Source organism: Microcebus murinus, chromosome 6 (genome assembly GCF_040939455.1).
Source record: "Microcebus murinus isolate Inina chromosome 6, M.murinus_Inina_mat1.0, whole genome shotgun sequence".
Classification (NCBI taxonomy): domain Eukaryota; kingdom Metazoa; phylum Chordata; class Mammalia; order Primates; family Cheirogaleidae; genus Microcebus; species Microcebus murinus.
Window position 1 is genome coordinate 97,371,923 of NC_134109.1, and position 17,386 is coordinate 97,389,308.

The following is a 17,386-nucleotide window of genomic DNA, read 5'->3' on the forward strand; positions in this document are numbered from 1 at the left end:
TTGTGTTTTTTTTTTTTTTTTTTTTTAACTATAGTCCGGCCTTCCAATGGTCTGAGGGACAGTGAACTGGCCCCCTGTTTAAAAAGTTTGAGGACCCCTGGCGTTAGACCATCATAAGCCAAAGTCTATAACATCTAAAAGTTGTCATAATGTAGAAACAGTATGGGCCAAGTTCATCTACAAAATTAGTTGTCAGGAAAATCAAGGATTCTCTTCACTAGCTGATAAGGAATTTCTCATAATAGATATATGAGCTCATTCTCACTGAGGTCAAGCAGGCTCTAGTGGTGGGTCTGTCTTCCCTGGTAGCAAAGCAATCCACAGTTACAAACACTTTTTCTAAAAACACCCAACAAAACTCTAGTTTCCAGCAAGTCTAGGCATCCTGTGTCTTTGGCCATTTTATTCAACGAGGAGGAGAGTTTAGGCAGCACCTGTTACGTGCTCACCATCCCAGTAGAGGAATACAAAAATATTACACATAAGCCTTTTTCCCACAAGGCACTAACAATGCAGCCAGAGAGAGAAAAACTGCCTTGGTAAGGCGAAACCGAATCTACCAAACACAGGGCAATGAATTAAAAAGCCAAAACATGCTTGCTCGTCAGGAGTTTGTAACTCTCTCCACCTGTGATCCCTTCTCCCCAGCCATCCAAATCCTACTCACACCCCATTTGAAGCCTGCCTAAACCATTCTGGACCAGTTCTTCATCCTCACCTTTCAAAACTCTTTCTATTTTCCACACTGATTTTGCCACTCACTTCACATTTGCATGGCCGACGCTGTTGAACGCAGTCCTCTTTGCTTGCATAACTCTCATTTCACTCTTTTCTCAGTATGTATTATACACCTCTCCATCTATTTATAACCCCTAGGAGGCCCAGGGCCCTTGAATCTTCTGCAGCAGGTTTAAAACAAATGTATTTTTGTTTGCATTAAAGTAGGTCTTCCTAAGAGCAACTCAAAGCAGAAAGAGGGGGGAAGGGTGGAAAGTAACCTTTTGGGGATGTGTGCTATGTGCCGGGTCCTTCCCTCAGGCCTAGTTAAGTCCTAATAATCCTAGAAGAAGGTACTGAGTCTTCCTGGAACCCGTCTTCTCCTCCTACACGCACCCTCCTGACCCTGGTCGCTGAACAGCCCGACTCTGCCCGCCTTGGCCCTGGCTACATTCATTGTTTGAGTGGGCGTATATTTAACTGTTTCCAAAATCAGGGAGGTAATTACCTGCAGTATCCAATGGGCTGGAATCACCCATGCTCTGCTTGTTCCTAATACACCCATCGACCTGATCTAAACACACAGGAGACCAGTGATAGAAAACAGCCTCTTTTTGCAAGACTGCCTATTCAAACACATTCACAAAGGCCTCAAAATGCAAGTAAGACCCTCTAAGAATGTAAAAGTTTAAAAATGACGGCTGGCAGTTTTGCCAGGATAGATAAAATTACAGCACCCTTTTTCTTTTTATAGGAAGTCCACTGTTCACCATTTCCCAAAAAAGTTCTTTGTTCTTTTGCTCTAACAAAGTAAATTATTCCTCACCTTGGGCAAGTTAGTAGGAACGTGAGAAAATTACATTAAATCAGACATCCTTGAGATCAAAATAGATTGGAACAGGGGTTCTCTTTGTTTAAAATAGTTCTTCAAAGAGAAAGCAAAAGAGCTTAAGGGAAGAAAAAGTTGTCAAACACCCTCAAGCACTTTGGAAGCACCTAAGATCTACAAACTATTGATATGTTAATTAAAATTTACTTTTATCTGGTATAGGTGTTTGCTGGTCATGGTCCCATTACCCTGTGGCACTTTCGGCCTCTTGAATAAAATTTCATTTCTTGAAAGACGTTAGAAATTTCTTCCTTTTCTCTATTTCAGATTGGTTTCCTCTCCCTTATTGCAATTTAGTGAGACTTTCACTCTGGCTTGGTTAGAGCATAAAGCTGGTCACCAAACCCCAGAGACAATATAAAATCCATCCAGTCTATCAGCTCTATGGCCAGCTCAACAACTAACCATCTCAGACAGGATAAAGAGAAGGTCAGCGTTTTAATCAGTGAGCGATTAATAATCGTGTGTTGACTAGCTGCTAGAGACTGGAACCCCTCTGGAATTTAAAATGTCTAGAGAAATGAAATCCTTTTTAGCAATAACCCTCCTCAGTCATCTATTTCAATATTGCAAAGACCTCAGGGCTGAAAATTCTTCCTTGTGCCCCATATAAATTCCCATGGGACAGTTTATGTCCTCTGATTCTACTCCAGGGAAGACAGTGCTTTCAGGATGCTTGAAACTTTTTTCCTTAAGTGATCCCTTGGTCTCGAACCAATCGGGAAAGAAGGTCATGCAAAACAGGAAACTTGAACCATGAAAAGTTGAATTCAAATTTTATAGCCTCTAAGAGGTGTGCCGTGATTCTGCAGTGAGCCGATGTTGTTTTGTTATATTAGTTCACGTTCTCTCTTAAAAAGCTAATTCCATGCACAATGTTACCGCTAACAGAATTTTTACTTTATTCTGAAACAGCGGCTGGCAAATTATGACCTGTGGGCTAGATGCTTGTTTTTATAAATAAAGCTTTATTGGAAACACAGATACACCCATTTGTCGACAGACATACCGTCTAAGGCTGCTTTCTTGCTTACAGCCACAGGCAGAGTTGAGCAGTAGCAATAAAGACCACATTGCCTGAAAATCCTAAAATATTTACTATCTGGCCATTTACAGAAAAAGCTTGTAGACCTTTGTTAACCCCAAAACATTACCACTAAAATGCACAGTTATCAAAAATACTAGTCTAAGGCCCGAAGAGAATACGACTTTGGCCTGAAGCCAACTGTTGTATGATTGATTTGACAGCAGTCATTATGAAAACCTCCAAAAAGCCATAAACACTTTGTATGATCTAATTTGCCACTATCGCCTACAAACCCTGTTTTGCCATGTCATTTGACACACCCCACCAAAAAATGAGGTATGGGTCAACACTGGTGGTAAAAGGCACTAAACAGCAGCACCCCATGATAACGACATTAACAGACACCAGAGACACCGTGCTAAGCATGTTACGTAGATTACTATGTATCCAAGATGAAGATACTGGAGGGCTCACTGTTGAGTCCTGGGAGCTTAGAGCAGTGGGTAGTGTAACCAGCTCCATCAACAAATTTCAATGATCCCTCTATGTTTTTAATAATCCCCTCCCTTAAGTACTTGACCTTTTGAGTTGTTTCCCAGAAATGATGGATTTTCTGCAAGACAAAGCACCTGAGATTCTGAAGGCCCCTGGAAAGAGTTCCTGGCCAGGGTTCCCCATTGCCCTTGACCTGCCCCAAGCCACCATGCAGCCCCTCCTTAAGAAGCCCAGGATTTCCATGAGTCTGGGAGATGGATTTGAGGCAGCTTCTGCCTTTCTCCTGACAAGACGTCTGTCCGTTGTATTAAACATGCCTTTCTTCCTTGGCAATCCTCGTTGCCTCAGCAATTGCATCTTTGTACGATGAGCAACTAGACCTAGACCAAAACCCCCTTGCGGTTTTAACAGCGCTAACGCATTGTAGTTACTCAATAAATATTTGATGAATGAATGACGGTTCCCACAGAAAAACGCCACAGCGTTTGTCCTGGTATTAGGCAAAGTGGCAAGGAGAGATTTGAATCCAGGTGGTTTCAATCTCTTAATTCCTCACTGCCTCTGTTAACATGTGGTTCAGCCAGCACGCCCTCCTCCAGCCCATCTTGTTTTCAATTAAATAAAGACCCTTTGGCAATGGAATAACTAAATCTAACCTGATTAAATAGTAAGCATTTATTGGGGGTTGATTTACTTAGCACTGTATTAGAAACTACAAACCTAAAAAGAAACAGAAGATGCTTTTTGCCTGTAGCACATGCAGGATAGAACACTTGTTAAAAGCAGGAACTCTGAAAGACTGCTCAATATTCACATCCTAAACGCCATTGCTTCCTTGCTACAAGACCTTGGGCAAGTTATTTAACCCCCAGTGCCTCACTTTTCTCATCTGTAAATGGGGGCGATTATATTATAGTATCCAAGAGGTTCTGGCATTGTAACGGTGCCTAACACATAGTAAGTACTAATATATAGCTGTGAGTGACTTATTAATACAGCGCATAACGACAATTTGGTCAACATCAAGCCACGTATATTATGACAGTAGTCCCGTAAGATTATAATGGAGCTGACAAATTCCTGACACCTAGTGATGTCACAGCCATCTTAACATCTTAGGGAAACACATTACTCACGCGTTTGTGGTGATGCTAGTGTAGACAAACCTACTGAAGCCTACTACACTGCCAGTCATATAAAAGTACATCACATACACTTACGTACAGTATATGATACTTGATAGTAAATATGTTACTGATTTACATATTTACTATGCTATACTTTTCATTGTTAGCATACACTCTTTCTACCTATTAAAAAAAAAGAAAAGTTAACTGCAAAACAGCCTCAGGCAGGTCCTGCAGGAGGGATTCCAGAAGGCGGCACTGGTACCACACGAGATGACAGCTCCATGCATGTTGTTGCCCCTGAAGACCTTCCAGTGGGACAAGATGTGGAGGTGGAAGATGGTGATAGTGCCGATCCTGACCTTGTGTAGGTCTAGGCTAGAGTGTTTCTGTCTTAGTTTTTAAAAAATAAGTTTAAAAAGTAAAAAAAAAAACTAATTTAAAAATATTAAAAATAGAAAAAAGCTTATAGAATAAGGATATAAAGCAAGAAAATATTTTTGTACAGCTGTACAATGTATTTGTTTTAACATTATTACAAGAGTCAAAAAGTTAAAAAAAATTTTAAAGCTTATAAAATAAAAAAATACAGTAAGCTAAGGTGAATTTATTATTGAAGAATTTTTTTTCTTGCAAATTTAGTGTAGCCTAAGTGTACATTGTTTATAGAGTTTATAGCAGTATATAGTAACGTCCTAGGTCAGGGGTCCTCAAACTTTTTAAACAGGGGGCCAGTTCACTGTCCCTCAGACCGTTGGAGGGCCAGACTATAGTTTTAAAAAAACTATGAACAAATTCCTATGCACACTGCACATATCTTATCTTGAAGTAAAAAATCAAACGGGCAAAAACACCCGGATGTGGATCTCGGGCTGTAGTTTGAGGACGCCAGTCCTAGGCCTTCACATTCACTCATCACTCACTCACTGACTCACCCAGAGCAACTTCAGTTCTGCAAGCTCCATTCATGGCAAATCGCCTATAGTGGCACGCCATTGTTTTAATCTTTTATACCATATTTTTGCTGTAATTTTTTTGTTTAGATATACAAATACTTACCATTGTGTTACAGTTGCCTACAGTACTTAGTACAGTAACATGCTGTACAGTCTGTAGCCTGGGAGCAACAGCTGGAGCATATAGCCTAGGTGTGTACGGTGTTTCCCCGAAAATAAGACAGGATCTTATATTTATTTTTCCTCGAGAAGAAACCCTAGGGCTTATTTTCAGGGGATGTGTTATTTTTTTTTTAAGTACGGTACAACAATCTACATTTATTCAAATATAGTTAAGTCGTCTTCTTCTGGAACATCATCATAAATATCCAAACCCCGAATTCCATCCTGAATTTCTTGCGACTCTATTTCCTTTAGAACCATTGGCCCCAATCTTTCATGTCGAGCAATAGAGCTCTCCTGGGGCAGATGAGAAGGGCTGCTTGTCTTCCTTACCGCTCAGTGACTAAATGCATGGGTTGTGCAGATTTGCTGTGTAGCCACACCCATCACTAGGTTTTATTTTTGGGGTAGGGCTTCTATTGCACAAATGCTTAGAAATCCTGCTAGGGATTATTTTATGGGTAGGTCTTATTTTTGGGGAAACACAGTAGTAGGCTGCACCATCTAGGTTAGTGTAAGTACATGCTTTGATGTTTGCCCAACAACGAAATCACCTAATGACGTCATTAAGCGATGCATGACCATATTCCATGCATTTAATTCTATGATTGAGAAAATAAACTCTCACCTGAGACAGGTTTAACCTGGTGTAACCTTCCCTGGCCTCCCAACCTCCAAGTGGGTCAGAGTTCACCATCCAATCCCCACACTCCTCGTACCCTGCACTTCTCTTTCCACAGATGCACCAGTCCTGTGCTTCTCTGTGCCACAGACTGCCATCTAGGTGTGTGTGTGTGTGTCCTTTGTTTCCATGGCCTATTTTCTCCTGTATTCCTGCTTTACACACAGGAGGCCTCCATAATGTTTGTGGACTGAATGATTGTGCGGTGTGGACCTCCCGAGGGAGGACAGATTACTAAGGGTTTGAAAAGTCTGCAGGAAGGTGAGACCAGAGGTAGTAAGGGTGTGAAATGTAGAAGGCCGAATGGTTTGCAAGTCTTGACGTTTCCTTTTCTTTTCTTTTTTTAAGGTAAAGAAACAACAGCAGTATGTGATTTCTAGAGAAGAATGTATATAGCTCATCCTCAAATCTCAAAAACCCCTTTAAGTGGTTATAGAGGAGGTTGGGCTGGGTTTTCTCCTCTGTTGAGACAGAAGCAGAGATGACTGGAAAGCATCCATGCTTGTTGGTCCTTTTCCTACACTCATGAGAATTACCAGAGAGTATTCCTCAAGGAGGAAGAAAACCCTGGTAGGGAGATTTTCTTTTTCAGCTAACAATGATTTGGTGATTGAAGGCAATACTACAAAATAAACTTTTACCCCTGTTAATTTGAATATGGTTCCTGAGTTGTAACTGTTCTTGTCAAGTTCGTGTACATATAAGTATATGATCTCTTCTGCGCCCTAATTTGCAGTTACTCAATTCAAAAACTCTGGTTCTTACTGAAGTATAAGGTATGAGTTCTCTTAACATTCTCATCTATGTCTTGTTTCACAGGATAGTATCAAGAATGCCCATATTCTGGTGAAAGCATGAACCTTACCTTCATTTAGCTATCAGAGATGGAAAATAAAAAAAACCACACACACAAAAACTAAGGAAGAAGAATGGCTCTTAATATGCAATGCAAATGAGTGAATTTTAGAAATGGCAAAGATAAAAAAAATTATAATCCCTTTGGCATACCATTCATTAAGAAAATTCTTTCTGGGGATTATGAGTTTTAAATATGCTCTACACAGTCAATCATTTATTCATTCAATTCCACTAATGTTTATTGTGCAATCATTCATTCATTCATTCAACTAATTAATCAAGAAGCCTCTATGTGTAAGGCTCCTGCCAGGTGTGGGAGGTTGGGTTCACTGAATTAGACATGTCACTGAGTAACTGTGCCAATGTAGACGAGGATGATGTAACCCTGCACTATTCAAAATATGCCCCCTGGTCTGATGCTGGTCCTCAAACCGGTCATTGCTGGCCTGGGGCGAGAGCAGTGCAGAAACTGAGAGCAAGTTCTAAAAATCTTTCCCAGACATTTGACAGTATAATTTTATGTCTGTTAAATCTAATGATAAAAAAAAACCAAAAACTGGAACTTGTGCTTTTATTTGCCTTTTTCTTTCAAATTATATTTTATAAAAGTATTGATCCATGATAGATGCGGGGTGGTTCTTGACCACAGAAGGTCTGAGAAACCTTGCTCTGGGAAAGGTAAAGTAGCACGGTGCCAGGGGAGAGAGAAAGCAGAGAGCAAGCACGTTTCCAGCCTGGGAAAGGGAAGCAGGGCACCGTCTGAAAAGGGTTCCCTGGAGGGACTGGCATTTGAGCAGAGCCGAACAGGATGGGGAAAGGTTTGGACACAAAGACAGGAGAAAAGGTCTTTTAAGGCAAAGAGAAAGGTTGAGGCCAGGAAACAAATGGTTTCTACAGGGTCCCATGTGTATTTAAGTCTCTGTAAGCAAAGGGCAGGTGAGTAATAACAATAGGAATAGTAGCTAACATTTATTGAACCCTTACTGCGCAAGCTGGGCTCTGTACTTAGAACATGGGGGGAATTATCTCATTTGTCCCTTCCAACTACCTGCAGGGACACTGATTTGTGAACATTGTGCCCGGACAGATGAAGGATATTAAATTAGAGGTGAGAGTGCCCCTTCAGGGAATGGGCTTCCAGTGCACAGGCAGCCAGGGGACCGATGTCATTTGGGGACAGCTGGGCACCACTCTATTGTCTGTCTCCTCCCAGATGAGAATGTGGTCTTACTGGGCCTGAATCGGATTTGTAAATACTCTCCTTAAATGATGGCCATAATATTGTTCTGCAAGGGCTTTTGTAACGGTGATGGGAACCCACAGTGGACTGGGCAGGTGTGTAGCAAGCACCAGCTTCGCAGCACTGCAGACCCCTCCTAGCAGCCCCAGGGAAAGCTCTGCTGGGCTGGGCTGTGTCTGGCTTCTGCTACGAGTAGCCTCTTCGAACAGGCAAGATTTTGTGGCTTTGGCTAATTAAATACAGACCTTAATCTAACCTTACGAGTTGTGTGTTCCACTCCTACCAGTCAGTACAGAAATGCTGCACTTGCTTTTAAGTAAGTGTGAAGTGATTTGCATAGACAATTTGAACTCAATCCTAGCTACCTCCAGAGATGCAGGAAGAGAAGCTAGAACAGTTAGGTGGGGCCGGGAGAGAGAGGGAGGCCCTGACTCCCAGGTGTAGGACATGGACTTTGATTCCGAAGACAGCAGGGAGCATAAAAGTCATATGGGAGTTTCTTTACCTCCACAAAGAACATTCTTTAGCTCAGCAAGACAATATTGTGAGAAATGACAGAGTTATTCATGTGGCCCTAGGTCATGGTCCTCTTGAGGAAAAAAAAATGGGCTGAAATAACAGAGTCAGCTCTTCCTGAACCAGGTGTCTCCAATGCCTGCAGTCATTCCCAAGTCTACGTTTTGCAGATAGGGCCTTAAAATGTCTAGCTTAGGAGTTCTTGAGCCTGTTTCAAAATATATATATATACATGCACTACTATATATATGCACATACACACAAATGCACATACACACAAATGCACATACACTCAAATGCATACACACAAATGCACACACAAACACACATACACACAAATAAACACAAATACACATACCCACAAATGCACATACACACAAATGCACATACACTCAAATGCATACACACAAATGCACACACAAACACACATACACACAAATAAACACAAATGCACATACCCACAAATGCACATACACACAAATACACATATACACAAATGCATATACACACAAATGCACATACACGCAAATGCATATACACACTGCCACCTTCTCTTGAGATTCTGCCCGTAAGAAAGCACATTTGGTCTGGTCTGCTTACCAATTTGTGAAGCACTTCAGCAAATTTTAAGACGTCAAGTGCCATAAAATCAAAGTCCCTGTTATTGTGGTAAATTGGCCTTGGTTGCCAAAGCAAAGCTAGAGACAGAGTTAACCGTGGCAGCCACGAATAGCTGTTCTTTGAGGGCCAAAATCATGATTTTCACTGTTTTTCCATCTGAAATAGGGGAACATTACTCACTAGAGCCTGAAACTGTTTCCTGCCCCATGAAGCTAAATTCCTACGCCAGCAATATGGTCTCAACAGAAGCCCTTAAAACAGAAATGTCACTCCGCAAAGTTCTTATTTCAGCCAACAAAGCTTTAAGTTTAGACTTAACTGCGAAACTGAAAATTTGCCTTACCGCAGAGAGAACTGGAGAAACATTTTTTTTTTAAACACCAGGAAACTGATGTCGCTGCTTCGCCTAACCAAGGTCACCTTTTCCCTCTCCCCACAACCCAGCTGAACTCTGGAGAGAGTGATGAAGGGCTGAAATTTCAGCTTCACCCCACGGCTGGTATGTACTTTCAACTCATTTAGTGCCCAGGTAAGTAAGCTTGGTGGGGAAAATACCAGATGATTTACCCCCTTAGCCTCTGTCCCACGAAAAGGGAAAACAAAACTATATTAACATGATCGTTAGCAGAAAAATGCAGTGTTGTTAGTCCTGGTTTCTCCTACAAATTTCTTTATTGTGTACATATTTACTAAAGTGTTTGTTGCTGTCAGTACAAGAAATTGGGCATTAACATTTACCTCTGTTGCGCAAAAGAACTTACCATCCCTTTCCTGTAAGAATTTGGAGTTGGAGATTCCTCAAGTAAAAACTGTGTAGATGAATGCTACACCTGCAAAATGGTTTAGCAAGATGCTGGGCTCTAACTGCCCCCAATAAAACCGGTTATGTGATTGGCTTCTTAGCCTGATTGGTTATCCCTGCTCCTTATTCTTGGCATGTTGATCAGCCCGAGCAAGTGCATCTCCTTAGCTTCGGAGTCCTGAGCAATGTTTGCTCACACGGACATGGTCGGGACAACCCCCATGATCTCTGTAGGTTGGCTCTTTGCCCAGATGGCATGAGAGCCACTTTATGACATCAAAATATTACGTAAACTCCTACATCTTTAGAGTTATGCTTTTAGCCCATTAATTACAAACTCTGACAAATGAGCAGCAGTGCTATAAAAATATTTATAAATCCCAAGAACATCTATGTTTATTTGAAAATGAGCAGTAGGGAACATGTCACGTGTGCAGTAGGCACTGCTGGGTGGTGGGAGGTCTGTGGATTCCCCACACCCCGTGGGTCCTCAAGGATCCAGAACCCACAGGTTTGGAATCTTGGATCTGGCCCAGTGAAGACACTGCTCCTTTCAGATCTCCAGGGCACAGGAAGGAGCTGGCTTGCAAGTCCTTTCGTTTGGCTCCTTTTCCTGGGAGGTGCTCCGCGAGGAAGGCCTGGTAACGGATATTCCAATAACATGCAACGGGGAGCCACAGTCAAGGGCACCATTTAATATGAAAACCCACATGAGATCTCTCAGCAAACCGCCGGGTTTAGAGGGGGCCCGGCTGACTTGGAGGACAGGACACTCGATCCTGGACACGCCGCTCCACACGGCCTGCCGGCCACAGCCCTGCTGCTCTGACCATGGAATTTCCAAAAACAGACTCCCTCAGAGAAAGCCAAGAGCACATTTTTGTGGCTTCAGAGTGAAGTGAGGTTTCTCTTTATTAGACAGAGACGGCTTTGCTAAATAGGCCCCCTTTCCCTCCTATGGTACCCGTCTTAGAGAGACTACTACCTTCCCAGAGAAGTGCCACGGGGAGGGAAATGCCGTGGTTAAGGGGCCACGTGGTCTGGGAGACTCAAGCAGGCTCCAGAGAGCCTTAGGAAGGAAGAATCAATTGCAGCATCACAATTTTTCTGAAGCCAAGAGGGCCCTGACAGTGTGGGCACCAGAATGGAAAGATCCAGTAGTTAATCTACAAGGAGAACCCAAAGGGCCAAAGAGCCATGAAGAAATCAAGGAGGGAGGGTTCAGCTGCAGGGGGCTTCCCTGGTGAGGTGAGCTAATGGGTCTTGTCCTGGCAGAGACAGGGAAGCCACCTGGGTGAGGTGAGAAAGAGGGAGCCACAGACAGGAGACAAAGACAAAGTGGATGGATGGCTCAGTGCTGAAGACCCACCATTAGTGAAACATTGTAGAACAGGCGATTTAACGACGTCCCACGGGAACGCACTGTGGATCCTTCAACATTTTTTTTTCCAAAAAACAAAACAAAACAACATGGTTCTTGACGGAGGATGAACCGTTTTAGCAACGATGGGCGAGATGAATTGGGAAGGCAAGGAGCCTAGTTATGAATACCGGGTAAACATTTAGGTGGGATGTGGCCAGCATTAGAATGAAGGCGGTGGATCTCGTATGTAAATTCATAGGCATGGCCAAGGGTGACTCCTGATCAAGTCATCAGACCCGATGCTCGACAGTGGACCCAGTTTTAGGATTTTAGGTATAGACCAACAGGCACAGGGGTTGGCCATGTGCACCACTGGCCGGAAGTAGCCCTGTTGCTTCCCTACAACAAGAAACAGCAGTAGCAAAAGGACCCCCACTTCTCTTCTCCCAAGCGCCTCCCAGCAGTCACCTCTCACTGGACCCCCCATTCCTGTGAGGTGAATTGATTGGACAAGGTAGTAAGATAGAGAAATTAACCAGGTGATTACAAATTGCATTGAAATGTGGGATTTTCAAGTTGGGGAGGACATAAAGCTCAAACAATGCCCTCATTTTATGGAGGAGGAAACAAAGGCTGGAGAAACCGATAAGGTTTCCTGGGCTCTGAGGGCTGGACTCAGCCAGGTGGGAGCTGCTCCTGGCTCCGCCCCTGAAACCCTGGATGAAGCTGCTAGAATCATTTTTTTTTCTTTCCTTTTTTTTCCCTGAGCCCTCAGATTCCGCATTTGTAAATAGAAAAGATACAACTAAATGGCTCCTAGGTTCCTGCTAGCACTAACTTCTTGTGTGATCAATGCTTCTAAAATTGCAATGTGTCCAGGTGGGGAAGTTCATTTACCCCCTATCTGGTTTAAGCTCACTTAAGGGAGTGATTTCTTTCCTCTGAGGCTCTCATCTTGCCCGTTATTCAGAGTGAGCTGCCTCCTGGTGTGCCGTCAAAATACATCAGCTTCAAAGACAAACACACACCTTTCAATCCTAGGCCAAGATAGTTTACTGTATAATTTATGATAATGTTAAGTCTGTTTCTCATAAATGTTAATGCTGTTACTTTTTTTTTTTCATAGATGGGTAATTCTCAGAAAAGCAGCTGGATGTTAAAAGTTACTCTTTTTTTTTTTTTTAACAACATAAACTGCCTCAGCCAACAAATCTCATTAAAACAAAACTCCACTGGATTGCAGGCACAGATATGCTGCAAATGGTAGTGAGTAAATTCAAAATGAAACCATTCAGAGGTTCTCTTCTCATTATTGTTTATCTACCGTGATTTGGGTTAAGTTCACGTTCACAGACTTTTCTCTGTTTAAATGCGGCATAGATATTAATTAAGAATTCTTAATTCTTCATCCAGGTTCTTTCTATTCCTTTAAATTGCTGAGTTTGTAATACAAGATGCCTAAGTACCTCCCAAAGTAAATTCTTTCCTGCTAAAAATATTTTTATCATCAAATATTCAGTCTTTTCTCATTTATAGAAATTGCAAACTTTAATTTGAAGTGCCACCCCTTCATCTTTTATACTCTATAGAATTGTTTTGACTACTAAGTGTGTCTGAGGAGTTCTCTCTCAGACATTGGGAAGTCGGGTTTTGAAATCACTTGACTCTTTCAAAGTTAGTCCCCGACAAAAGAAAACGAGTCAATAATTTCAGTTTAGCTACTATACCGAGGCTTCTGAAATTCCAAATTTTGTATTTCAAAGCATCATATCATTCATCAAAGTAAGAATGTAAGTATTCTTAATTGTTAATGCTGTAAAATACAATAACAATAAATACATTTTGACATTAAAATATTTCAAAAGTCCACAGTTAAACAGCCAGAAAAAACATATAAACGAATTAGGTTAAAAGACTTCAAATTGATGGAATTCAAGATACCCAGGTTCTAGTTCTTCCTCCACTTGATAACTCTGCAACCTCATTTTTTCTTTCTTTCTTTCAGTCAGCAAAGACTGAGTTTGGCAACAAAGGTACTGTGCCATGCACTGGTTATAGAGAAATGCCAGAATATGGACTCTACTCTCAAAAGAGCCCGTGGTCTAGAAGAAGAAAAAGACATGGGAGCAGATCATCCTACAATGTGGTGGGTACGTTGACAAAGATATGCAAAGAGTATTAGAAATGGGAGAGGGTAGGGGTGGGGGACTGTCAGGGTTTGAAGTTTTCTTAAAGAAGGTGAAGCCTGGCTGAGCCTTAAGACCTGCCCTGTCTGATGGCTTCACGGGGCAGCGGTGAAGGTCTCCGGAGATAAAGCCTGGGCAAGGGCCCTGTGAACTAAAGCACAAAAGAGCTGTACTGGGATTATTTTCCATGGTGAGAAACAGACAGCTAAATGAGTGAGTTCTTTTGCATCTCTGGCTATTAAGGAAAACATCCAAACATGATTTGGAACAGGGTTTTGAAAAATCCAGTTTCAGCAGATTTTCTCAATCTTATTTGTATTTATAGAGGACTTAAAACGAAAGGATATATATCTCCATTTCACAGATGAGGTAATTTAGGCACAGGGCCCAGAGAGTTAGCAAAGACTCTGCTAGGGAAAGGGGAAAAAAAAAAAAAGCCCCAACAGAGGTCAGAGAGAGCAGTTCGGGAGCTGGAGGTGGGCAGTGATGTGCAGGCAGGGGGGAGAGGGGGAGGGCGATGGCATTTTCCTGCCAGGACACTCCCTCCAGGGTGACACTGCCCCTGCTAAAAAAAAGAAGAAGGAATGATTTTCTCTATATATTTTTTTCCCCTCCATAAGAGCAAGTCAGAAAGGAAACAAATAAAATCCACATTTCAAACTCTCGAAATGTTTTTTGAAACAACTCTTTTTTTCCATTTCATTCCAAGGCAGACAGAATAGGTGTTAATGCTCAGTTCTTCTCTTTATGTGACATGAAGATGGCATTGCCCACCTTGTCCTGAGAGATCATGATATGGCCTTCAAGTGCAAGAGGAAATGAAAAGAAAATGTAAGGGTTGGACTCCTTGGAAGATATTATGAAGATGGCAGGGCAGCAGGAGATGAGTGTTGAAGTGTGGGGGAGAGGAGAAGGAAGAGGAGGAGGGGGGAGGGAGGAGGAAGAGGAGGAGGAGGAGGAGAAGGAGTGATGGTAACCACCCGAGTGAGCAAAGGTGGAGGGACAAGCATCCAGCCTACCCAGAGGGAGGTCAACTTCCCAGAGATGTTCTCAGAGGCAACCAAGAGCCATCATCAAAAATCAGACTTAAACCACCTTTTCCCTGTCCCCATCACAGTTCATTTTTATGGGGGAAGCAAATGGCAGCAGGATAGCAGGGGCATACCAGAGTTGATGCATTTAATCCCTGCATGCTTAGGGTCCCAGCCCTGGGGATATGAAGATCAGTGAAATCCAGTCTGTGTTGGAGCAGCTCATAGCTCTGTGTTGCAGACAGATGCCTACCCACTCACGGTACAGCATGAGCTGCTGAGGGCCACAAAAGATGTGTGTGCAAATGCTGGGGGCACCAGCCTGGGGGACAAGAGTTTTGTGGGACAGAGATGATGCTAAGGAAGAGCATGGGCATTTGGGGGTGCAAACACACAGCACGTTTGGAGAGGGAAGCTGGCGTCAGATCTCATGTGGATGGCTGGCTGCTTGGCTGTAGCTAGCGCTCAGGCCTGATTGTTCATTAGAATCACCTGGAGGGTGGGCGGTCCTTCCATCTCGGCCCCCTGAGCAGCTGGGACTACAGGTATGCATGGTGGCACACCTGTAGTTGCTACAAAAAGCATTTTTTGTAGAGATGGGATCTCACTATGTTGCCCAGGCTGGTCTCAAAATCCTAGGCTTAAGAGATCCTCCCACCTGAGCTCCCCAAAGTGCTGGGATTATAGGTGTGAGGCATTGCACCTGGCCTAAAATTCACATATCTTTTTAACAGGAATCAAAGCCTTAAATTTCACTATGTACTCGGGAGAAATTAACAAAAATAGCTAAAATTTATTGAGGGTTCTGTTAGTGCTTTTTTAAAAAAAAAAAACAAAAACAAGCATTATTTTTAATCCTTAACATCACTCTGTAAAATTGACTAAGTTCTAACAATCCCATTTTACAGATGAGGAAACTTAGGCTCAGAGAGATTATTCTCTTGCCCAAGGGCACACAGCTAGTAGGAAGCAGAATGGTGGGGGGGGGGGGATGTTGTATGCAATGCAGGAATGAATATTTCTCCTGAAGAATCCAAGCATCCTTTCTGAAAGGAATTTCTAAATATCATCAAATGACTTTGGTAGCCCACCACCCTCTCTGACTCAAGCTCTAACAACTTCTCAGAGAAGGAACTTTTTCTGCTACAGGAACGATTTCTGCAAACCAGCAAGCCTGAAGTCAGCAATGATTAAATTGCCCCTTGAAACCCTTAGCCACTTGCATGTCTCTTTGTCTTTGGGGTCTCATCTCAGCAATTCATTTCAGCTTCAGTCTGCACAAGAATCTCAAATCTGTCATGCCGAGGGCAAGAAGAAATGCCCTCCTAACAAGACTCTGGGCTTCGCTGGGGCTGCCTGCAATCCAGACTTCCAAAGAGTCATATTCTTCACGAGCAGGTAACGAAGCTCATAGGAACAGGAGAAACTGCACAAAAGCAGAAAATGACAATTCAGAACACATACCCATTGAGTAGCGGCATTAAGGAAAAGCTCAAAGCCCTTAGCAATGTAGCTGCCAAAAAGAAAAAAAAAATGACTTATTAAAAAAAAAAAAAGGCCCAAGTAGAAGTTAGAATAAGAATTCATATATATACTACAGGTTATGAACATTATTGTAGCATTAAAAGTGATCATTGAATAATGTCTTATTATATGAAGTCCTGGGCAATATAAGATGGGTCGCTTAAGCATAAAGGCTAATAATACTGCCTAGAAACACCAGGGAAATAAGAAGTGCATGTAAGAGGGAAAATATTCACTTGGTATTTCTGGATCACCTCTCTGCTGTTTGCAGGAGAGTAAACAGCATTTCTGGATGGCATCTCAGTAGTTCTTTGCACTCAGAGAACTTTTTTCTGTCTTACACCAGGCTCTGCTGTTTGAGCTGAAAAGTTCAGGAAGACATTATTCCTTCTCTCCGCGGTTCTATTTCCAAATTCTCACAGTGGATGGTGGAGATTGTGCTCCTCCATTGTGGAGAAACTGGGAACTAAGAGAAGCATTTAAAAAAAAAAAAAAGGCAGTTTTGAAAAACTGCGCGCCCAACGCAGTTTTTCCTTAGAATCCAGACAGGAGAACTAGAGAGCTAGAATGCATTTTTAAGTGTCTACTCCAAACTCTCACATTTTTAAAATGAGGAAAACCAGGACTCAAGAGAGCGAAGTGATTTGCCTGAGGTTACACTGACTTCATGGCAGAACTGGGTCTAATGAAGCCATAACTTATATTTTATATATGGTTCTATAATGTGCAAAGCCCTTTCCCAGATAGGAGCTCCAAAAAATGCCCCATTTCAGGTATCCCTTTCTTCGTTGTATTCCCTTTCTTCAGGTGAAAACACGGAGGCTAAGAGAATCAGTGATTCCTCCCCCAGCCCCCACCCCCTGCAAGCTTACACAGCTAGTAAGGGGTAGATTTTAGAGCCCGGTGTCTTCAATCCCTCTCTGGTATCCCGAAAATTGCCCGTGCCAGGTGTGTGGTTAGCAGGCAAATGTCCACATCCGTCCCAGGCTCCATTTGTTCTGCTTTGCCCCAAACGTTGCTGCGCCATTCCTCTCGGCCCACACCCCAGATAAGGCTTCTCGCCTGTGCATTACCGAGTGAAAAATATTCGGGCAGCTTCAGGTACATGCTGCACTGAGAAAATTGAGACAAAAGGCTAAGGATGTTTGGGCACAGGCAAGAAGCTGTATTACAAAGGTACATCACTTTCA

General features: G+C 42.6%; 1 protein-coding gene and 1 long non-coding RNA gene across 2 annotated transcripts in view; both read right to left on the reverse strand.

Annotated features, from left to right (window-relative positions):
• Positions 1-17,386, reverse strand: part of RORA (RAR related orphan receptor A) — a 697,613-nt gene that overhangs the window by 575,055 nt on the left and 105,172 nt on the right. The gene's annotated exons all lie outside the window — the stretch shown is intronic.
• The window catches only part of LOC142871517 (uncharacterized), a 76,775-nt gene continuing 59,389 nt past the window's right edge, over positions 1-17,386 (reverse strand). The window contains exon 2 of the long non-coding RNA XR_012919787.1: positions 1-17,386. This exon is cut by the window's right edge and continues 55,468 nt beyond it. This is a non-coding gene — a long non-coding RNA (uncharacterized LOC142871517).